Source organism: Coregonus clupeaformis, unplaced genomic scaffold, assembly GCF_020615455.1.
Source record: "Coregonus clupeaformis isolate EN_2021a unplaced genomic scaffold, ASM2061545v1 scaf0199, whole genome shotgun sequence".
NCBI classification, from domain to species: domain Eukaryota; kingdom Metazoa; phylum Chordata; class Actinopteri; order Salmoniformes; family Salmonidae; genus Coregonus; species Coregonus clupeaformis.
Window position 1 is genome coordinate 198,213 of NW_025533654.1, and position 12,723 is coordinate 210,935.

General features: G+C 46.8%; 1 pseudogene; it reads left to right on the plus strand.

Moving 5' to 3' along the window:
• The first annotated feature begins 370 nt into the window (after positions 1–370).
• Positions 371–12,336, plus strand: LOC123484112 (annotated as a pseudogene).
• Positions 12,337–12,723: the final 387 nt, after the last annotated feature.

The following is a 12,723-nucleotide window of genomic DNA, read 5'->3' on the forward strand; positions in this document are numbered from 1 at the left end:
ACGTTCCTCGACCCTTCCCCATTTTATTCCACAAGGCATATTTGGGCGTTATGCGGACACTGCAGTAGCAGGTTCTCCCGTTGAGAAAATCAACATGAACTCATGTTAGTTTCTCCTGTGCGATTTGTAGCATTCTTCTAGACGCCCGGGACGGCTTTGATGCTGGTGCTCGGCTGCCTTTGAAATGCAGGGCCTTCTCTAATGCAAATTCACCCTGATGGGATAAGGCGAGGGAGGGAGATGAGGGCTATAAAATGTTGACGTCAGCACAACAACTCTTAACTGGCAGCGTGTCTAGCAAACAAGAAGTTAAAGAGTATAAGTGGACCAGCCAGGTGGAGGAGGTCTTTGGTTAAACAGAAACCCGGGGTAGAGGAGGCAGGAGCAACGCGCTGGACGCACACTATGCGCATGAGTTTCCATTCGGAAAGATGTACGTGAGTTATCTTTTGGAGAAAGACACCAGCATGTACCCAAATTCAGTGCGACATCCTAGCCTAAACTTGAACCATCAGAACTTTGTTCCCGCACCTCCGCAGTATTCGGATTTCAGCGGATACCACCAAATTCCTGGGATTAACAATGACCCTCACCACAGCCAGACGGGGGCCTGGAACCCCGCTTACGCACCGCCGACCCGGGAAGACTGGTCGCCCTATGGGCCAGGGACAGGACCGTCCACATCTAATCCGGGACCAATTGGCTATAGCCACCCAGAGTTCGCTCCAGTCCCACAACCCGGGCTTCTCCCGTTGTCTGTCAACTCATCTGTAGGTCAGCTTTCTCCCATTTCTCAGCGCAGAAACCCTTATGATTGGATGAGGCGGAGCGCACCACCGGCAAATTCAGGTAGGTTACCTGAGGAGGTGTTTCATACATTTTTGTAATCAAGGAATGTATCATTTTGTTGTCCATAAGACCATAGAAAATAAAGACTAAATCATACAAAATAAATTTAATTTAATTTACATGTAGCAAATAGACACTTATAAGAAATATAATGGGTCAAATTCAGTGTCTTTGGTCCATTTTCTTTCTGAAACCACAGATACTGAAATACTGTACGCACCGTAGTGAGAAGAAAAAGCTCAACCAGAACAACTGGGCTTGCAAATGCGTGCACCTGTTCACTGAATTCAGAGACGAATTCATGTTTCAACTCAGAAAGATGGAATACCAGGTTACCTGGCCGTCGCTTGGATGTTCATAGCTGATTCATTCGTTAGTATTTGTTCAATCCCATCAAAGTATTTGACGTTGCATATTGTCATGTGATATCATTACTGACATACACTTTATCTTGCGGGGTCATCAGCATATTTGGTCCTCTCGTGCTCACTGTTCTTTTGTGAAGTCATGAATCACACCTCGCATGCCGTCATAAATTAGTGGTATTATCTCGTGAGTTTTATGGTTATAATATTGCCTATGTAATGTATTTACAAGTTGATGGTAAACCAGGGTATGTACTTTAATTGCATTGCAATACGTGCTAAATGATTATCCTTAAGATTATAATTGCCTATCATCATGCAGTAAAAAGGAGTAGGCTAGTATAGCCTATAACATGCATAATATAGTCTAGGCTATATCAATTACTTTATTACCATATTCATGATCATCGTCGAATTAATCTTTGATTTTGTCTGGTGTAGCCTATAGGCTTCACAATTATGTTATGCTCCTCCTATTATGTGAGCAATCCCTCGTTTTCCCTACGACAGATTTCATAATGTTACAAGATTTTTTCATAATATCATTAAGAATTCTCTAGTCTGCTGAGACGGCTTAACCTGGAAGTGATCAGATGAAAGAAACCGTCTGGGGTTTGAAGATCTTGTAATGCAAATTATGCGGTTGGTTGTCTTCTTGTATGTCGTAGGGCTCTAGAATTGTTTGCTATGTTGTAATTCTTTGTTAGCCATTATGTCTCTAGGCAGGAGTTCTTGTTGTCAATTACTTTGATGTCGCTCGCTTGGTTCACGCTTGTCCTCCACTAGACCTTATGCGTCATAATGGCCTGCTGATATAATACGTCAGGCATTGACATCATATCACATAACATTAAAAAAATATATACATATTTTACTGAATTGAGTTGAATGGGCATGGAAGCACATTGGTGTACTGTTCCTACAGATTTATTAACTCACTTACTGTATATGCCTGTATTTGAGTTCGATCCTCTATGGCCCTCAAACTCAACTCTGGACCACTTTTTATTTTATCTATTTATTTTTATTTGACCTTTATTTAACCAGGTAAGCCAGTTGAGAACAAGTTCTCTTTTACAACTGCGACCTGGCCAAGATAAAGCAAAGCAGTGCGATAAAAACAACAAACACAGAGTTACATATGGAATAAACAAAACATACAGTCAATAACACAATAGAAAATCTATATACAGTGTGTGCAAATGTAGTAAGTTATGGAGGTAAGGCAATAAATAGGCCATATTGCAAAATAATTACAATTTAGTATTAACACTGGAGTGATAGATGTGCAGAAGATGATGTGCAAATAGAGATACTAGGGGTGCAAATGAGCAAAATAAATAACAATGTAAATAACAATATGGGGATGAGGTAGTTGGGTGGGCTAATTACAGATGGGCTGTGTACAGGTGCAGTGATCGGTAAGCTGCTCTGACAAGTGATGCTTAAAGATAGTGAGGGAGATAAGTGTCTACAGCTTCAGAGATTTTTGCAGTTCGTTTCCAGTCATATGCAGCAGAGAACTGGAAGGAATGGCGGCCAAAGGAGGTGTTGGCTTTGGGGATGACCAGTGAGATATACCTGTTGGAGCGCATACTATGGGTGGGTGTTGCTATGGTGACCAATGAGCTAAGATAAGGCAGGGATTTGCCTAGAAGAGATTTATTGATGACCTGGAGCCAGTGGGTTTGGCGACGAATATGTAGTGAGGGCCAGCCAACGAGAGCGTACAGGTCACAATGGTGGGTAGTATATGGGGCTTTGGTGACAAAACGGATGGCACTGTGATAGACTACATCCAATTTGCTGAGTAGAGTGTTGGAAGCTATTTTGTAAATGACATCACCGAAGTCAAGGATCGGTACGATAGTCAGTTTACCGAGGGCATGTTTAGCAGCATGAGTGAAGGAGGCTTTGTTGCGAAATAGGATGCCGATTCTAGATTTCACTTTGGATTGGAGATGCTTAATGTGAGTCTGGAAGGAGAGTTTACGGTCTAACCAGACACCTAGGTATTTGTAGTTGTCCACATATTCAGACCCGCCGAGAGTAGTGATTCTAGTCGGGCGGGCGGGTGCAAGCAGCATTCGATTGAAGAGCATGCATTTAGTTTTATTAGCGTTTAAGAGCAGTTGGAGGCAACGGAAGTAGTGTTGTACGGCATTGAAGCTCGTTTGGAGGTTTGTTAACACAGTGTCCAACGAAGGGCCAGATGTATACAAAATGGTGTCGTCTGCATAGAGCTGGATCTGAGAGTCACCAGCAGCAAGAGCGACATCATTGATATACACAGAGAATAGAGTCGGCCCGAGAATTGAACCCTGTGGCATCCCCATTGAGACTGCCAGAGGTCCAGACAACAGACCCTCCGATTTGAGAAGTAGTTGGTGAACCAGGCGAGGCAGTCATTTGAGAAACCAAGGCTATTTAGTCCGCCAATAAGAATGCAGTGATGGACAGAGTCAAAAGCCTTGGCCAGGTCGATAAAGACGGCTGCACAGTACTGTCTTTTATCGATCGCGGTTATTATATCGTTTAGGACCTTGAGCGTGGCTGAGGTGCACCCATGACCAGCTCGAAAAACCAGATTGCATAGCGGATAAGGTACAGTGGGATTCTAAATGGTTGGTGATTTGTTTATTAACTTGGCTTTCAAATACTTTCAAATAAGGCAGGGCAGGGACGGATATAGGTCTGTAACAGTTTAGATTTAGGAGTGTCACCCCTTTGAAGAGGGGGATGACCGCGGCAGCTTTCAATCTCTGGGGATCTCAGACGATACGATAGAGAGGTTGAACAGGCTAGCAATAGGGGTTGCGACAATTTCTGCGGCTAATTTTAGAAAGAAAGGGTCCAGATTGTCTAGCCCAGCTGATCTGTAGTGGTCCAGATTTTGGGCAAGTTGCAGCGGAGGGTGCAGAGCTGGTGGCTGGGGTAGGGGTAGCCAGGTGGAAAGCATGGCCAGCCGTAGCAAAATGCTTATTGAAATTCTCGATTATCGTAGATTTATCGGTGGTGACAGTGTTTCCTAGCCTCAGTGCAGTGGGTAGCTGGGAGGAGGTGCTCTTATTCTCCATGGACTTTACAGTGTCCAAAAACGTTCTGTTTGAAAAAGCTAGCCTTTGCTTTCCTAACTGATTATGTATATTGGTTCCTGACTTCCCTGAAAAGTTGCATATCACGGGGGCTGTTCAATGCTAATGCAGTACGCCACAGGATGTTTTTGTGCTGGTCAAGGGCAGTCAAGTCTGGGGTGAACCAGGGGCTATATCTGTTCTTAGTTCTGCATTTTTTGAATGGGGCATGCTTATTTAAGATGGAGAGGAAAGCACTTTTGAAGAACATCCAGGCATCCTCTACTGACGGAATGAGGTCAATATCCATCCAGGATACCCGGGCCAGGTCAATTAGAAAGGCCTGCTCGCTGAAGTGTTTTAGGAGCGTTTGACAGTGATGAGGGTGGTTGTTTGACCGCGGACCCATTACGGACGCAGGCAATGAGGCAGTGATTGCTGAGATCCTGGTTGAAGACAGCGGAGGTGTATTTAGAGGGTAAATTAGTCAGGATGATATCTATGAGGGTGCCCATGTTTACGGATTTAGGGTTGTACCTGGTAGGTTCCTTGATAATTTGTGTGAGATTGAGGGCATCTAGTTTAGATAGTAGGATGGCCGGGGTGTTAAGCATATCCTAGTTTAGGTCACCAAGCAGTACGAACTCTGAGGATAGATGGGGGGCAAGCAATTCACATATGGTGTCCAGGGCACAACTGGGGGCTGAGGGGGGTCTGTAGCAAGCGGCAACAGTGAGAGACTTATTTCTGGAAAGGTGGATTTTTTAAAGTAGAAGCTCAAACTGTTTGGGCACAGACCTGGATAGTATGATAGAGCTCTGCAGGCTATCTCTACAGTAGATTGCAACTCCGCCCCCTTTGGCAGTTCTATCTAGGACGGAAAATGTTGTAATCTCGGATGGAAATATCTGAATTTTTGGTGGCCTTCCTAAGCCAGGATTCAGACACTGCTAGAACATCAGGGTTGGCAGAGTGTGCTAACACAGTGAATAACTCAAACTTGGGGAGGCGGCTTCTGATGTTGACATGCAAGAATCCAAGGCTTTTACGGTTACAGAAGTCAACAAATGATAGCGCCTGGGGAGTAGGAGTGATACTGGGGGCTACAGGGCCTGGTTAACCTCTACATCACCAGAGGAACAGAGGAGGAATATAATAAGGATACGGCTAAAGGCTTTAAGAACTGGTCCTCTAGGACGTTGTAGAATAGATTCAGGGCATTATGTACAGACAAGGATATGAGTACAGTGGAGGTACACCTAAGCATTGGGTAACGCTGAAAGAGGTAGCATCCCTGGAGGTATCGACTGTCACGAACGTCAGGGAGAGAAGTAGACCAATGCGCAGCGTGTTGAACGAACATGTTACTTTATTAAATTAAAGCACGAACAAAACAACAAACGACTCGTAACGTCCACGGTGACAAAGACCGAACACGGAACAAAAACCCACAAACACAAAGTGAAAAACAGACAGTTAAATATGGCTCCCAATCAGAGACAACCAGCCAACAGCTGACACTCGTTGCCTCTGATTGGGAGTCACTAAGGCAAACATAGAAAACGACAAACTAGAACCCCCAACATAGAAATAAACCACATAGAATGAACACACCCTGGCTCAACATATAGAGTCCCAGAGCCAGGGTGTGACAGTATCCCCTAAAGGCGCGGACTGCGGACCGCGCCTCAACCAGAGAAAAAATAGGGGAGGGCTGGGTGGGCATTCTCCTCGGCGGCGGTTCTGGCTCCGGGCTTGCCCACCACCTCCAACAAACCCCCATAGCGCCCCTGGTCCGGTCTGCCCCGCTGGCTGGAGCTGGACTGGACGTGTGCAGGAAGCAGTAGGCTTCAGCTCCTTAGTGGAGCAGTTGAGCGGTACCTGATTTGGCACCCGATGACCCAGGCACGGGTTGTGCCGGACTGACGACGCCGCATCTCTGGCTTGGTGCGTGGGCAGCAACTGGCCGGACCGGCTGGACGATGCGCACCCCTGGCTTGGTGCGTGTAGCAGCAACGGGCCGACCGGGCTGGGACGATGCGCACCTGGCTTGGTGCGTGAGCCGAACGGGCCTCACCGGACCGACGACTCGCACCCCTGGCTGGTGCGAGTGGCAGGAACGGGCTGAACCAGGCTGGACGACTCGCACCGTAGGCTTGGTGCGAGGGGCAGGAACAGGCCGACTGGGCTGGCGACGCACACCGTAGGCTCGGTGCGTGGGCAGGGACAGGCCGGACTGGGCTGGCGACGCACCCGTAGGCTTGGTGCGTGAGCAGGGACAGGCGGGCTGGGCTGGCGACGCACACCGTAGGCTTGGTCGTGAGCAGGGACAGGCCGGGGCTGGCGAGCACACCGTAGGCTTGGTGCGTGGAGCAATGGACAGGCCGGACTGGGCTGGCGACGCACACCGTAGGCTTGGTGCGTGGAGCAGGGACAGGCCGGGCTGGGCTGGCGCACGCACACCGTAGGCTTGGTGCGTGGAGCAGGGACAGGCTTCCGGGCGGCGAGCGCACCGTACACCTTAGCTGCGGGGAAGCAGGAACGGGCCGGGCCGGGCCGGCGACGACACACCGTAGGTTTGGTGCGAGGGGGCAGGAACAGGCCGGGCCGGGCTGGCGACGCACACCGTAGGCTTGGTGCGAGGGGCAGGAACAGGCCGGGCTGGGCTGGCGGCGTGCACCGTACACTTAGTGCGGGGAAGCAGGAACGGGCCGGACCGGACTGGTGACGCACACCATTTGCTTGGTGTGAGGAGCGGGACTGGGTTTCATCATAACCCTCCGCTCTCCTCAGCTGCCTACCCGAGTTCCTCTCGCCGTGCCTCATTTCTCACCCTTTCCCTTATCGCTCCAATAGCTCCATCCTCTGCAACACTAACTCCTGCTCCCTCTGCGCCAGTAGCCCTTAACCTGGTGGCCTCCTCACCCATCGCCCTGTGGCAGCCTCCTGCTGCCCAGTCGCCCTGCCGTGTGCCCCCTCGAAATTTTTTTGGGGTTGCCTCTCGACCGTCCGACGCTGACACTGCTTACGCCGTTGCTCCTCTCTCCGTCGCCTCTCAACTGTCTCACTCCATGGCTGGCGATCCATCCCGGCCAGGATCTCCTCCCAGGTCCAGGACCCTCTCCCGTCCAATACCTCCTCCCATGTCCAGGCTGCCTGCTCCTGGACACGCTGCTTGGTCCTGGTATGGTGGGTTTTTCTGTCACGATCGTCAGGGAGAGAAGTAGACCAATGCGCAGCGAAAAAAAAAAAAAAACAGCCGCAACACGAGGACACAACACAATTCACGACCACACTGCTATGCCATCTTGTAATCTATACCAGTTCCACTGCATTTTTTTTTGTTCTCCTCTAATCAGGGACTGATTTAGACCTGGGACACCAGGTGTGTGCAATTCATTATCAGGTAGAACAGAAAACCAGCAGGCTCTGGACCTCGTTGGCCTAGTGTCTGCTGGTTTTTATTTTTCCTTTCAATTAAGACCTAGACAACCAGGGGAGGGGAGGGGAGTCCCTTACTAATCAGTGATCTTAATGAATCAATCAAGTACAAGGGAGGAGCGAAAACCCGCGAGGTACTTGGCCTTCCATGGAATGGAGTTTGACACATGCTCTAAGGCCTCTACCTGAGATCCTCAATATGCCTACACATGTCCCAGCATCTTGTTTTGATTGACATTTTGGACATAAGTATGTCATCAGTTCAAGCAAGCAGGCCTATTTCACATGAGCCTACACACAAGCCCCTTCAGGCCTCACCGATGATAAGCTAAATAACTGGTACTGAATTTGCAAGCATGTAGTTTGAAGCCATGTGAATCGTGAGACCAAACTGGCCAGCCTAGTGCCACAGAGTGAGATGGCTATACAGTGCATTCGAAAAGTATGCAGACCCCTGACTTTTTCCACATTTTGTTACGTTACAGCCTTATTCTAAAATTGATTAAATATTTTTTTACGTCATCAATCGACACACAATACCCCATAATGTTAAAGCAAAAACAGGTTTTTAGAAATGTCTGCAAATTTATAAAAAATAAAAAATGAAAATATAACATTTACATAAGTATCCAGACCCTTTACTCAGTACTTTGTTGAAGCACCTTTGGCAGCTATTACAGCTTTGAGTCTTCTTGGGTATGATACTTGTAGTGTATTGAGATTATGATGGTGTTAAATGTTTTTAAGTGGAACTGAAAGAATGTTCATTTTAGTATCAAGAGGGAATGTTTTAGTGTAATGTCACATACAACAGACAGGAAGTGTGTTGTAGACAGGGGAGACTGGTGATTGGCCAGAAGAGGGAGCCCATCTTTTTGCATTGTTTATAAGTAGGGGTAAACGAAGAAGAGAGGCAGAACGGCCATTCCAATCTGAGGCGCCGTTCTCCGGGTGTCATGTCACCTGTCACTTATGCTAAAGCTTGTGATCTGAATAAACTTATGATCAAGGATTCAGTATGAGCGGACTCCTTTGTTTATCAGCAATAATTGCCACCACTCACTCGATACGACATACTACAAGCTTGGCACACCTGTATTTGGGAAGTTTCTCCCATTCTTCTCTGAAGATCCTCTCAAGCTCTGTCAGGTTAGATGGGGAGCGTCGCTGCACAGCTATTTTCAGGTCTCTCCAGAGATGTTCGATTGGGTTCAAGTCCAGGCTCTGGCTGGGCCACTCAAGGACATTCAGAGACTTGTCCCGAAGCCACTCCTGCGTTGTCTTGGCTGTGTGCTTAGGGTCATTGTCCTGTTGGAAGGTGAACCTTCGCCCCAGTCTGAGGTCCTGAGCGCTCTGGAACAGGTTTTCATCAAGGATCTCTCTGTTTTGCTCCGTTAATCTTTCCCCGGCGATCCTGACTAGTCTCCAGTCCCTGCCGCTGAAAAACATCCTCACAGCATGAGTCTGCCACCACCATGCATCACCGTAGGGATGGTGCCAGGTTTCCTCCAGACGGACGCTTGGCATTCAGACCAAAGAGTTCAATCTTGGTTTCATCAGACCAGAGAATCTTGTTTCTCATGGTCTGAGAGTCCTTTTAGGTGCCTTTTGGCAACCCAGCGGGGGCTGTCATGTGCCTTTTACTGATGAGTGGCTTCTGTCTGGCCACTCTACCATAAAGGCCTGATTGGGGGAGTGCTGCAGAGATGGTTGTCCTTCTGGAAGGTTCTCCCATCTCCCACAGAGGAATTCTGGAGCTCTGTCAGAGTGACCATTGGGTCTTGGTCACCTCCCCGAACGCTCAGTTTGGCCGGGCGGCAGCTCTAGGAAGAGTCTTGGTGGTTCCAAACTTCTTCCATTTAAGAATGATGGAGGCCACTGTGTTCTTGGGGAACCAATGCTGCAGAAATGTTATGGTAACCTTCCCCAGATTTGTGCCTCGGACACAATCCTGTCTCGGACCTCTACGGGCAATTCCTTCAACCTCATGGCTTTGTGCATGACATGCACTCGTCAACTGTGGAACCTTATATAGACAGGTGTGTGCCTTCCAAATCATGTCCTATCAATTTAATTTATCACAGTTGGACTCCAATCAAGTTGTAGAAACATCTCAAGGATGATCAATGGAAACAGGATGCACCTGAGCTCACTTTTGAGTCTCATAGCAAAGTGTCTGAATACATATGTAAATAAGGTATTTTTTTAAATGTATTTTATATATTTGCAAAAATTCTAAAACCTTTGTCATTATGGATATTGTATGTAGATTGATGAGGGAAAAGTTTTATTGAATCAATTTTAGAATAAGGCTGCAACGTAACAAACTGTGGAAAAAGTCAAGGGGTCTGAATTCTTTCCGAATGCACTGTATAAAGCTTTTCTCTCTGTATAGAACACCTATCAGAAATCAAGTTGTTGTCAGTGCCTGGGACCACTTATGATTAACAGAGGGAAGCATGAGCACAGGACTTGGGTCTGCCATAAATGTCCAGTTCACTGCACCTAATGGGCCGCTGGTTAAAAAATACATTTTAACCCAAATTTGTCATTCCAGTTCATGTGATTATCTGGTTGTCCCAGACGGGGAGTTTTATGGTCCATGTTAGCGATTAACTCTAGACAAGAGCCATGTCACTTTATCATATCAGTCAGCCAACCATTCATTCTCATGAACGCGTCTCATTCAACCTCCACCGCTAAACCATTTATCTTAGCAGCCCATCAGGGACATCATTACACAAGTGCAGCGCTACGTAGATTGTGTGTCGAAACGATTCTCTACTTATACAAAGTCAATATTGCCACTTTTAAACTTTTCACGTTTGGATTCACATCAGGGTTCTGGAATGCTGTTGGTATTTTGTTTAGTTCCAGCAAGGGAGACTATTGTCTGACTGTTTAATATTTCCGGGTCCTCTACAGTTTTTTTAGGATGCTTTGTCACCTGCCATTCAGATTAAATGTTTATGTACAGTCTCAGTTTGCACCTTGGAGGCCTCGTGACGCAAAACCGTGTTGTCGCTGGTGATGGGAACCACTCCAATCAGTACAGTGTTTCATTAACGCAGCATGGAGATTGTATGGGTCAATACCTCAGACATGCACCTCGAGACGCCGTCTGTTTGGGAGTGGTCCGCCTGTGTCAACATGGTAATTAGAAAACAACGGTCATCAGAGAAGAGGTAGTTATGCATGAATCAGGAGGTGAAGAGAATCATTTAGGGGTCGAGTGGGAGCAGGAGGGTGTGTTCTGTAATTCAACAGCCTAATGGTAAACACTCTGGTCATCAGGCCTGGCCTGGCACCTTTACAGGCAGGCCTCCCTCTCAGCTCACACATTTTCATTTTCAACTTGGTTGCTGCACTTAGGTCCCTCATTCACTATGGACAGAAACGAAGTGACTCTTGATTTCTGGTACCTAATTAAAAAGACTAGATCCAGAGGCTTTGCTAGTTTATCTGTGTGTGTTTTAGTGAGAGGTTTCTCGTGTGAAATGAAGCAGAAACCACATTTCACATCTGTCTCATCTTTATCTACTCCTCTAAATATCGGTTATTTACTGACATGTAAGTTGATGTAGATCTGACTGTAGTATGCAGCCCAGTCGTCCTCCCATCGTGACCAACGCAGCGAAGCCCTACTGAGAATCACATCTCAGTCTTATGCAAATTGTCTGTTCAGCTAGTTTGAATGGCAAACAATACGGACAGGGTAGAAATTCTATTAACATAACGTCTGTTAAAGTTAAAATAAACACAGAAGTAGTTTTTTCTAATCTCTACATGCACACAATTTGAAAGTTGACGTGACTATACTGTAACTCTGTTGCAGGTGGTAACTGACACGAACGAAAGACAAGTACCGGGTGGTGTACACAGATCACCAGCGGTTGGAGCTGGAGAAGGAGTTCCACTACAGCCGCTACATCACCATCAGGAGGAAAGCAGAGCTGGCCACTCTCTCTGCCTCTCAGAACGACAGGTCAGACACAACACCATGGGGCAGAGTCTCTCTGTGTTGTTTCTGTCTGTCTCTCCCTCTCTCTCTCTCTCTCTCTCTCTCTCTCTCTCTCTCTCTCTCTTCTTCTCTCTCTCTCTCTCTCTCTCTCTCTCTCCCTCTCTCTCTCTCTCTCTCTCCTCTCTCTCTCTCTCTCTCTCTCTCTCTCTCTCTCTCTCTCTCCCTCTCTCTCTCTCTCTCTCTCTCTCTCTCTCTCTCTCTCTCTCTCTCTCTCTCTCTCTATTTTTTTTTTTTTTTTCTTTTTCTCCACTCATAGCACTTATTCCTCCACTCTACTTGCCTAGGTGAAAATCTGCTCTCGAATCGGTCAGCATAAAAGCAAAGAAAGTAAACAAGAAGAAGATTCAACAGCCTCAGGCAGCGTCCACAACAACATCTACTCCACCCGGCAATGTTGACCATGGTGACCAGCAGCAGTGGTTGCCTAGTGTCTCCGTTCCTACAAATGACTATCAAAGAAGGAATACTGAGGACCCGACGGTCTGATGTAAAAAAGAGAAAGACTTTGGTGCCAAATCTGACCTGCAATAGAGACCCCAGTCAACAAGGCAAATGCAGGGTCAACACCTACAGAGAAGATATCTAAAAAGACTGGCTGCTGTTTCCTGAGCTTTTGTTTTACAAAAAATTAAGGAACTTCTAAAGATCAAGACAGACCAACACGAACATTGGCTGTGCAGTAGATTACGGTGCTGGGTTTCGACGAATAACATATTGAATCATCGGGAAATTAATAGAAAATAAAGGCCCGTGTTCTGTGGTCAGAGGTGATAGGACGGACACCTGCTGTGCACACGTTCATGTTGGTCTGTCTTATCCTTAACAGAAAGAGAGACAAAGAACTGAAAAATAGAAAAGCTATAAATACAGTGCATCGGAAAGTATTCAGACCCTTTTGACTACATTCACTATACGTTACAGCCTTTATTTTTCATCAATCTACACAGAATAGCACATGATACAAAGCAAAAAC